Source organism: Budorcas taxicolor, chromosome 12 (assembly GCF_023091745.1).
Source record: "Budorcas taxicolor isolate Tak-1 chromosome 12, Takin1.1, whole genome shotgun sequence".
NCBI classification, from domain to species: domain Eukaryota; kingdom Metazoa; phylum Chordata; class Mammalia; order Artiodactyla; family Bovidae; genus Budorcas; species Budorcas taxicolor.
Genome location: NC_068921.1, coordinates 86,769,981 through 86,781,762, shown reverse-complemented (window position 1 = coordinate 86,781,762; position 11,782 = coordinate 86,769,981).

Genomic DNA, 11,782 nt, shown 5'->3' with positions numbered 1-11,782 from the left:
CCCTGTTGTGTTTTCCGGCTGGAGCAGGCCTGCAAGGAGATTTGCCTTCATGGACCCATTACTTACTCCAAAACACCATCTCTGCAGGAAGGCTGGATCCGTGTCTGATTGCTGATTCTTTTGTCTTGTTTCAGAGCAATAACTCAGACCCAGAGCAGCTTCCGAGTGTGAGCCGAGCGCTCTGCGTGGTGGTGACACCTCCACGTGCGCTCCCCAGCAGGGACCGATGCCCGCCCCCCTGGTGGGCCGTTGGTGGGGGAGGCGGTGTGTGTCCAGGCTGGCAGAGGCGTAATGAAAGTCTGTATTTGCAATTTTGCTGTGAACCTAAAAATGCTCTAAAAGGTACAGTTTTCTGGACCTCCCTGGTGGCCCAGTGGTTAAGACTCTGCGCCCCTAGTAAAGGAGACTGGGGTTCGATCCCTGGTCAGGGAACTCGAGCCTACATTCTGCAACTAAGGGTTCACGTGCTGCATCAAAACTTGAAGATCTTGCACACTCTTTAAGACCCGGTGCAGCCAAATAAGTATTTTTTAAATTATTGTCATATTCTGCATTCTCCTTTTTTCATTTGTAACCATTACTTTCCCATGCTATTACAAAATCTATAAAAACACATTTAGAAATAATTAGCGTAACGTCATTTGGTGTAATGTTTTACTCAGTGATAGCTCCGTTAATGCAGCTCCCTGCTGAACATAAGGAACGCTGTCGGAAAAGCTCACAGTCCCCGTGTCCGCTCCCATCCCGGCCCCACTCACAGCATCTCCAACCGCCACTGCCAGGACATGGGCCCAGCGTCCCGCAGGCCAGGGCCCAGCCCCACGTGTCAGAAGCCGGTCACCAGAAGAGCGTCCCCAGGTGGCGCACGTCTGTCTGGCTTGTTAGAAGCGCAGGTCCCCACCCCCGGTTCAGCCTCCGCTGACTTGCTAGCAGGGCTTGCAGAGCTCACAGGAGTGCTCCTTGTGTTCCCTGGCTCCTTCTGTGGGGAGGGGTTTGGTGAAGGACGCAGGGGACCTGGGGGGTGAGAAGCCCTGGGCTGGGTCCCCAGGGTCTCCTGGGGTTGGGCTGCCACATGTGGCCGCCACCCTGGACGCCGTCTGAACCCCATGCTGTGGGAGCCTTCTGGAGGTCTCGTCACAGAGGCATAGGTGATGATTAACTCGACCACCAGCTCCTCTTTCCTTCCCGAGGCTGGGGTGGGGCTGAAAGTCCAAGCTTCTAATCACGGCTTCTAATCCACGGTGACCAGGAGCCGTCAGGAGCTCCCCTGGAGTCCCCCTGTGAGAACAGAAGAAGGTCTTATCAGGGAACTTGCAAGGGGTTCAGGAAGTGTGCGTCAGGAATAGGGTCAGAAACCTGGTGTTAAAAGATGTTGGGGTTTCCCTGGTGGTTAAGAATCTGATTGGCAATGCAGGGGGTCCCCAGCTTCATCCCTGGTTCGGGAACTAAGATCCCACATGCGATGGAGACAGTAGAGCGCCTGCTCGCCGCAGCAGAAAAGATCCCAGGCGACGCAACACAGGAAACGGCACCCCACGCCCGTGCTCTTGCCTGGGAAATCCCGCCTGGAGAGCCCCAGGGATGGACGAGCCTGGTGGGCTGCAGTCCATGGGGTCGCTAAGAGAGTGAGCGACTTCACTTTCACTTTTCACTTTCCTGCATTGGAGAAGGAAACGGCACCCCACTCCAGTGTTCTTGCCTGGAGAATCCCAGGGACGGGGGAGCCTAGTGGGCTGCCGTCTATGGGGTCACACAGAGTCAGACACGACTGAAGTGCCTTAGCAGCAGATGCGACAAAGGCGTCGTTAACTAAGGCCCAATGCAGCCACACGCACACACAGACCAAGGCTGTGCCCAGTGGTCTTACCAGGATATTCCAGCGGCTTCTGGAGCCTTACCAGGAGCCAGCGCTGAGCCTGATAACGTGTATTTTCCGTTATCGCACAAATACTATGACACATATCTTGAAGATCTGTCCATGCTTTTCTCTGAGATTAATGTACCTTGCAGAGCACACTGACCGGGTGAGAAGCAGCGGTGGTCAGCGTGTGCCCGCCCGTATGTGTGCCCGCGATCGTGGACAGGCTGCACTGGCCATCCCTCCCTTTGCTGTCATCGGGGTGAACCTTGTGCTCGTGTTTCTATTTCACTCAAGCTACCCACCCTTTTCACTTGGCCCAAGACCTCCCTGGGAGGTCCCCTCGGAAGGGACCACTGCTCACAGACGTTAGGATTCCCAGCCTTGGACCTGGTGCCACAGAGCTGCCCGGCCTGGAGCTGCGACAGGAGAATCCAGGACCCCTGGCGCTCGGTCGGTGTGGCCCGAGGGAGACCTGGCCTGCTCCACACCCCAGGGACCGAGGTTTCTCACTTCTCTTCTCCAGTTCTCCTGCCCACTTACCTCAGGAATGTTTAATTTCGGTTCATTGATAAAAGGCAAGAGACTTGTGGCTGGTAGATGTGAGATTAGTGTTAACGAAGAACACGTCAGAAAAAGAGCAAACCGCTTCCAACTCAAAGCTGTGCTAACAAGTGGGGAAAGAGGTAAGGCTCCCATCCCAAGATACCTTAAAAATCCACCTCCGCTTGGGGATACTCTGCGTGCTCACACCTTCTCTCTGCTTAACGCAATGAGAACATCTTTTATGCACGTTCTGGGTGCCTCTCAGAGAACTTTTTGATGGATCCCTTGAAATTTTTCAACCACGACAGGCTCCCCTTTAGACAGTTACAAAAGAGGAACTCTCCTGAAGAAGAACCAAAACTTGCTTTCTTGGAAAGCAGATTCAGTCCAGCAGTTCCAGGCCGTGTGCGGCAGAGAACGTGTGCGACTCTGGTCACAGCGGGTTTCCGGTTCCACGCCCCGGGTCTCAGCTTGTTTGAGAAACAAGACGTGGCCGCCCAGGGCCTCTTCCTAGTCACGGACGCCACAGGTCGGGAGCTGAAGTCCCCGTGAAGTCGCTTCTGCACGTGTAACTCCTGGTTTTAACTCACGTCGGTTCTGTGAGGCCAGTCTGCAGCACGGTGGCCGGGAGGGCTGACTGCGGGAGAGGGTGTGGCCCCGGAGGCTTGGGGAAAGCTCGCGTTCCAGACAGATGCCTGCTGTCCTTCTGAAAACATCAGTCACTCAGTCGTGTCCAACTCCGCGACCCCATGGACTGTAGCCCGGCAGGCTCCTTTGCCCGTGGGATTCCCCAGGCAAGAAGACTGGAGTGGGCTGTCATGCCCTCCTCCAGGGTATCTTCCCCTGGAAGATGATCCCTCCAGGGATCAAACCAGGGTTTCCTGATTATAGGCAGATTCTTTACCATCTGAGTCACCTGGGAAGAGCCTTCTGAAGGCGATGGTATCGGCCAGCTGATCCAGCGCTAGCTGCTCTTAACGACAAAGGGAAAGGTTAGGACCAAGATGGAAACCGTGAGATCACAGTGACCAGGGCCTTCCCTGGAGGTGCAGTGGCTGAGACTCCGCACGTCCACTGCAGGAAGCATGGGCTCAGTCCCTGGTAGACGAAGTGGGTTCCCACATGTCTCACAGTGCAGCTAAGAAACCCCAGAAATCAAACAAGACAAAACAGAGCGAAGGAAAATCCCGGTCTCCTCCATGACAAAAGGCAGTGCATACATGGAGAGCTGGGTGTTTCTACATATCACCAAGATTTGAAAACAAAGTTAGCAAGAATTCACATAAGAAAAGGGCGCTCACAGGATCCCATCTAACAAGAAGCCCGAGGCCAGTGCCCTGAGGCCTTGTGTTTCTCCAGGTGGAGCCAGCCGAAGGGGCCTCGTTCATTTCCTTGTTTCTTGTAACCTCTGCTTTTTCAAATCAACTTTTTGAAAATTAGTGCATATGAAATACACGAACCACTTTAGGTGTGCAGTTTGGTGAGTTTTGACAAATGCCTCTGAAAGGAAGTCACATGGCTCCAGTCTCGCCAAGAGAGCCTCCGTGGACTGGAGGCCTAGGAGGAAGGGGAGCTCATGCTCGTCTCAGCCCCGATGGGATCTGAACTCTGACCTCTGCTGGTCTTGACACAGGCCCCCAGAACGTCTGCGCAAGGTTCCAGAAGCTCAGGACACACATCGAATGTCTGCCCTGAGTGACCTGTGACGGCCGACCGCTCACAGACACGCCTGTCCTTTCTTCTGTCAGAGTCAGTCGTAACTCTTGCCTGAGCAACCTTGAGACTTGCTGCCCCTGTGAGCCTTCTGCGGTTTCTTGGTCAACAGCAGACACCCATGAAACTAGCACCCTAGTCAGGACAGAAAGCGTCTTCTTCGCCCAGAGGCCTCCTGTGCCCGCGTGCCTGTCTGCTTCTGCCACTGCTCGCCAGGCCTTTGCGCTGCAGAATTTCAGGCAGATGGAATCACGTGGTGTCTGTTTCTCCGTATCTGGATCCGTCTGCGCTGTGTGAACCTCTGCTTCATTCCTCTCGCTGCTGACAGCTGCTTATTCCAGAAGGACCTGACAGTCTTCCCACCCGTTCACCCGTCGAAGGTCCCTTGGCCGTTCCCAGTAAGTCTGGTGGCATTATACCTCGGAGAGGAGCGGCTGGGTCATATGCTCGCTGGACGTTTAGCTTCAAAAACAAAGTGTCCGGTGCCTTCCCAAAGTGCTGTACGTGGTGTTTGTAAGTTCCCACCAAGAGTGGCTCCACATCCCTGCCGATGCTTGGTATGGTTCGTCTTTTGAATTTTAAAGAATTGGAGAAGGAAACAGCAACCCACTCCAGTATTCTTGCCTAGAAAATCCCACGGACACAGGAGCTTGGAGGGCTATAGTCCATGGGGTTGCATAAGAGTCGGACGTGACTTCGTGACTAAGCAGCGACACAGTTTTCACAGTTACGATAGTTGCCTGATGCTATCTCATCGTGATTGTAATTTGCATTTCCTTGACGACTACTGAAGTCACAGGCCTTTTCTTGTGCCCGTTAATCCACATGCCTTCTTTGGGTAAATATTCAAACTTCCTCCTGTTTTTAAACATAGGTTACTGGTTTTCTTGTTATTCAATTACAAGTGTTTTTTATATATTCTGGATACAGATTACTTTGATGTACTGTAAATATTTACCCCATTATGTGGCTTGCCTTTTTATTTTTTAATAGAAATAGTACCTTTTAAAAAGCTTTACATTTAATGCAAACTCTGTTTATCAGTATTTTTCATGCTTCATGCTTTTTGTATCCTAAGAAATGTTTGCATATCCCAACATCATAAATATTTTTCTGTCATTTTTTTCTAGAAGGTTCGTGATTTTAGCTTCTACAATTAGGCATATGATCAAATTAAACTTAGTGTAAGGTAAGAGTTACTGTTCATTCTCCCCATGTGATGAATGAAAAGACTTTTCTTAACCTACTGAGTCACCTTGGCATCTCTGTTGAAAACAAGTGGACGTACTGTGATGCTCCCTGTTCCGTTCAGACGACGCACGACACCTCCACTACTGTAGCCTTATAATTAAATTCGTGAAATTAGGTAGAGTAAATTCTCCAACTGTTCTTGTAAAAAATTGCTTTTGCTTTTTGAATTTCCATGATCATTTTCCATAACTCCATAAGCACTTCCATAATTCATAAGCATTATTCCATAAGCATAAGCATAATTCCATAATTATGCTTATTCCATAAGCATTAAAAAGCAGAGATATTAGTTTGCCAACAAAAGACATTACTTTGCTAACAAAGGTCCATCTAGTCAAAGCTATGGTTTTTCCAGTAGTCATGTATGAGTGTGAGAGTTGGGCTCTTAAGAAAGCTGAGCACTGAAGAATTGACGCTTTTGAACTGTGGTGTTGGAGAAGGCTCTTGAGAGTCCCTTGGACTGCAAGGAGATCCAACCAGTCCATCTTAAAGGAAATCAGTCCTGAGTGTTCTTTGGAAGGACTGATGCTGAAGCTGAAACTCCAGTACTTTGGCCACATGATGCGAAGAACTGACTCATTGGAAAAGACCCTGATGCTGGGAAAGATTGAGGGCGGGAGGAGAAGGGGACGACCGAGGATGAGATGGTTGTATGGCATCACCAACTCAATGGACATGACTTTGAGTAAATTCCGGGAGTTGGTGATGGACAGGGAGGCCTGGCGTGCTGGGGTCCACGGGGTCGCAGCGAGTCGGACGTGACTGAGCGACTGGACTGAACTGACCTGATGCTGTGCTTAGCTGCTCAGTCGTGTCCGACTCTGTGACCCCCTGGACTGCAGCCCGCCGGGCTCCTCTGTCCACGGGATTCTCCAGGCAAGAATGCTGGAGTGGGTGCATGCCCTCCTCCAGGGGGTCTTCCTGACCATTTGTAAATGTCCTTTCTCAAGTTAAGGAAGTTCCCTTCTATTCCCACTTTCCTGAGAGTCATTTTTAAAATCAACAAGTGTTGAATTTCATCAAAATCTTCTTAATCTATTGAGAGGATTTTATGTTTTGCTTCTTTCTTTTTTAGATTTTCAAATCTTAAACCAATCTTGCATTCTTGGGGAAAACTTCACGTGTTTTGGTATATTATTGATTTTATATATCACTGTCTTCAAACTGCTAATATTTGGCTGAAGGATACTGGTCTGTATTTTCTTGTGATATTTTCATCTGATTTTTCGATCAGGGCGACACTGGGCTCGTTAGCTGTGAACTAGCCCCTAGTTTCTGAAAGGCTGTGTAAGATTCTTTCTTTCTTGACGGTTGTTAAATGGAATTCACCAGTATAGTCTCTGGAATTTTCTTGGTGGAAAGGCTTAAAATTACAAATTCAATATCTTTCATGGATATGGTTCTATTTTTATTTTCTCTTTCTTCTTGTGTCCATTTTCATAATTTGCAGATGTCGTGGAACTTGACCATGTGATCTGAGTTGCACAATTATTGGCATAAACTGACTCATAATGTTCCCTGTAGGATCTGCTTTCTTGTCCCTTCATTCCTGATTTTTTTCTCTTTGTAATTAGTCTAGCTAAAGGTTTATCTGTTTTGTTGCTATTCTCAAAGAACCAGGTTTTGGTTCCATCGATTTCTCTGTTTGTCCTTTGTCCATGTTTTTTATTTCTTCTTTTACCTTTATTATTTATTTCTTCTGTTTACTTTGGATTTAAATTGCTCTCCTTTTTCTAGCTTTTTAAGGCTTAGGTCATTGTATTTAAAACTTTCACCTTTTAAAATGTAAGCACCTGAAGCTACGAGTATCCCCTGCTGCTGCTGCTGCTGCTGCTGCTAAGTCGCTTCAGTCGTGTCCGACTCTGTGCGACCCCATAGACAGCAGCCCACCAGGCTCCCCCGTCCCTGGGACTCTCCAGGCAGGAACACTGGAGTGGGCTGCCATTTCCATCCCCCAGGCACTTCTTCAGCTGTATCTTGCAGATTTTCGGTCTGTTGTTTTCTTATTCACTCAATTCAAAATATGCTGATTTTCCTTGTGATTTCTCTTTGGCTCATAGGTTATGTAAAGTGTGCTGTTTATGTCATCGACTATGTTAGAAATTGGGGGTTAGTTATTTAGAAGCGCACCGCTTAAGTCCCAAACGCTCCGTTAGTCGCCACTTGCCTTTCTGTTGGATCTCTGCTTTAACGCCCTTGTCACCCAGGACTCGCCCTGTGTAATTCCGGCCCCCTCGCTGCAGGGAGACGTGCTCTGCGCCGCACCGCGCGCTTCCTGGGCGGGAGTCCCCACGCCGCCTGAAGAGCGCTGGGCGGCCTAACGCCCTGCGGTTCCCGAGGTCGGGTCGGTTGACGGCGCTTCGCGCCCTTCCCGTCTGCCTGCTTTCCAGCCACTGAAGGGAGTGTTGAAACCTTGACTGTTGGGCTGCCTGCTGCTTCCCTCGCTCTTGCCTGAGCTGGGAAGCTCTGTCGCTGGAGGTCGGCGCGCTTAGGCACGCCCCGACGAGCGCCTGGCTTTATGAAACGCCTTCTTCGTCTCTGCAGACACTCCGTGTCCTGATGAGACGGGGAACCGAGCTCTGTTCACGGAGCCAAAGAATGGACTTCGCAAACTCGCAAACCCTCAGGCAGGCCAAGTTTATTTTAAAGGACAGAGATGCAAAGCCCTCAGCACAGACTCTGAGAGGGGGTGAAGAGCCCCCAGAGGCGGGAACAGCAGCAGGTTTTCTGTCTTCATTAGCATCGGGCTGTGCGTCTCTGGCTGGCCCGGGGCCAGATGCCTGTCATTTCTGGCCGGCGAGTGCGAGCGTGGCGTCGGTTTGCTGCCAGCGAGTGTGAATGTGACATCCGCCAGCGAGTGTGAGCGTGGCGTCCGGCATGCGTGTGGCTCTTCTGGGTCCCAGTTCCTCAGTTTCTCCAGACGTTTGACACCAGCCCTTGACCGTTGACCCTTGACCCTTGCTCAGGACCACACTCCATTATTTAGGAGTCAGATGCATGTTTAAGAGCTGACGATCCACCAGGAGCTTTTCTCCTTCATAAACTGGACAGCAGTTAATGATTGTCTTGTCCTGGGTCTGAAGGTTTTATGACCCTCCAGACCAGGGAGCCATTCCTCTGAATGTGTAGAAGCTGAAACAAATGCAGCTTTAGGCCAGTGGAGCCAAAAATGTTTATGTGTGAGAACTGGAATTGAAACTGGAAGAACTGAGGCTCTAACTTCTGCACTAAGACTGCCTAACAATTTGCCCCTCACTGAACCCTCCTGGGCACTCAGTCAGCCACACAGCTCTGCGGGTGTGTGTGTGCTTGTGGGCGTTCGTGTGTGTGCTTGCATATCTGCCTGCGTGTGTATGCTCTTGCTGTGTGTGATTTCGTGTGATCAGCTCCCACGGGAAAGCTTTTTGCACCTTTTGCTTTGAACCCATGTGTCTTTATGTGTTAAATGACTTTCTTGTAGGGGACGTATACCTGTCTGGGTCTTAATTTCTATCCGGTCTGAAAGCCTTTGTCTTCTAACTGACGTGTTTAGATAATTCTACTTGTCCATTATTCCTTTTCTCCCACTTTCCTGGTCCACTTTGGGCAGGTTTAAGATTTACACCAAATCTGTTCTTCTCACCCGGGAATGGCCAGCGTCTGTCACGCGCGCTGGCTACAAGCACCGGTGTATTGGCTGGAACAACCCCAAGAGAAGCAAGCATTATTATCTCTTAGAAGATAAGAAGACTAAGGTTTAGAGCATAGGAGCGATTTTCTTAAGGGCACCAGATGCAGCAAAGCCAGGCTTGACCCCTGGGCCACCTGAGCCGGCAGCCCCAGCCCATGACCCCTGCTCTCTGCCAACCTGGGGCCTCCGTGTGGGAGGCTGGTGGCCTGTGCAGCTCGGTCGCCATTTGCAGAGCGTTGATTCCTCAACAGGGGCCTTTAAAAACCTCCTCAGCGTTTTATCGCGCAGCTTCCCGTGTGCCTGTGTCTGTACCCAGCTTTATACGCTGGTCCCGTCTCTGCAGGAGCACATACAGGCAGATAGACAGCACTCATGCAAACACACGGACACGCCCATGAGCACACACACACACACACACCCAGACTCATGGAAACACACATACACACCCACGAGCACACACACACCCCCAGACTCATGCAAACACATGTACATGCCCACGAGCACACACACACACACACCCACTCATGGAAACACACGTACACGCCCACGAGCACACACACACACCCAGACACACATGTGCATGCCCACGAGTACACACACACACACCCAGACTCATGCAAACACATGTACATGCCGAGCACACACACACACACACCCAGACTCATGGAAACACACATACACACCCACGAGCACACACACACACCCCCCGACTCATGGAAACACACGTACACGCCGAGCACACACACACACACACACACACACCCAGACTCATGCAAACACACCGACACGCCTAGCACACACACACACACCCCGACTCATGGAAACACACGTACACGCCGAGCACACACACACACACACACACACACACCCAGACTCATGCAAACACACCGACACGCCTAGCACACACACACACCCCCAGACTCATGGAAACACACGTACACGCCGAGCACACACACACGCCCCCCCAGACTCAAGCAAACACACGTACATGCCGAGCACACACAAACCCCCAGACTCATGCAAACACACCGACACGCCTAGCACACACACACACACACACCCAGACTCATGGAAACACACGTACACGCCCACGAGCACACACACACACACTCCCAGACTCAAGCAAACACACGTACACACCCACGAGCACACACACACACTCCCAGACTCAAGCAAACACACGTACACACCCACGAGCACACACACACACACTCCCAGACTCAAGCAAATACACCTACACACCCACGAGCACACACACACACACTCCCAGACTCATGGAAACACGTACATGATGAGCACACACACACACACCCAGACTCAAGCAAACACACGTACACACCCACGAGCACACACACACACACCCCCCCAGACTCATGGAAACACACGTACACGCCGAGCACACACACCCGCCCCCGATTCATGGAAACACATGTACACACCCACGAGCACACACACACACACCCAGACTCATGAAAACACATGTACACGCTGAGCGCACACACACACACACACAGACTCATGCAAACACACGGACACGCCGAGCACACACACACGCCCCCCCAGGCTCAAGCAAACACACGTACATGCCGAGCACACACACACCCCCAGACTCATGGAAACACACGGACACGCCCACAAGTACACACATACACCCCCAGACTCAAGCAAACACACGTACATGCCGAGCACACACACACCCCCAGACTCATGCAAACACATGCACATGCCCACGAGTACACACACACACACCCAGACACGCACACTCGCATACACGCAGACACACAAACGCCCCAGTCACAGGCACTGCAGCAACCAGGAGGTGTGGGGGCACCTGTGCTGGGAGCCAGCGGGCCACCCACCCGATTCCAGAGCGGGCTGCTGAAGCCTTAGCACACGGCGGCTGTGGGAGAACGAAGGATGGCTTTCATGTAAAGGTTTTGAAAAATAACAGACAGCAAGTAACTGACTCCAGGCAGCTCATGAAGCAGCAGCTGTTTATCGTCTCTCTCTTCACAGAAAAAGTTACAACCTGCCCTGTACTCGGTGAAAGAGAAGAGGACTCCAGACGCATGAATTAGAGCCCTCAAAACTTCAAGACAGTATCATAGACATAAAAAAAAAGAAAGAAAGAAAACAAAGCAACAGTCTCTATTAAAATTGTGAGCACCAGGACAGAGCTGAGTCACTGGAAAAGCCCCTGAGGCTGGGAAAGATTGAAGGCGGGAAGAAAAGCGGGTGGCAGAGGATGAGATGGTTGGACGGCATCATCGACTCGCTGGACAGGAGTTTGAGCGAGCTGTGGGAGACGGGAGGACAGAGGAGCCTGGTGTGCGGCAGTCAGCAGGTTTGCAGAGAGACAGGACTTAGCGACTCAACAACAGCAGCCAGAGAGCAGGAAGTGACGCCCTGACCCAGAGGCCGCGTGGGGAAGGCCGACCAGAACGAGGGGAAGCTCACAGAGCGGAGGCGGCGGGCGGGCGGGCCTGGGGTTTTCCATTCAGGATCTCCTGACCTGTGTGCTGCACAGATTCCTCTTACAGAAAGTGAGAGCAGGACGGCAGAGGGGAAGGTGCCCGGCAGGACGTGAGTCAGGAGTCTTCACTGAGTCCCATCGGCACAAAGGAAAACAAGCCCCACTGCAGTCTTGTGAAACAGAGAAACTTGGGACAGGATTTCAAAAGTTCTGTGGGAAAAAGCCCAGGTTACACAACGCAGCCAACCTCAGAGCTGGAGGCCAGCAGGCC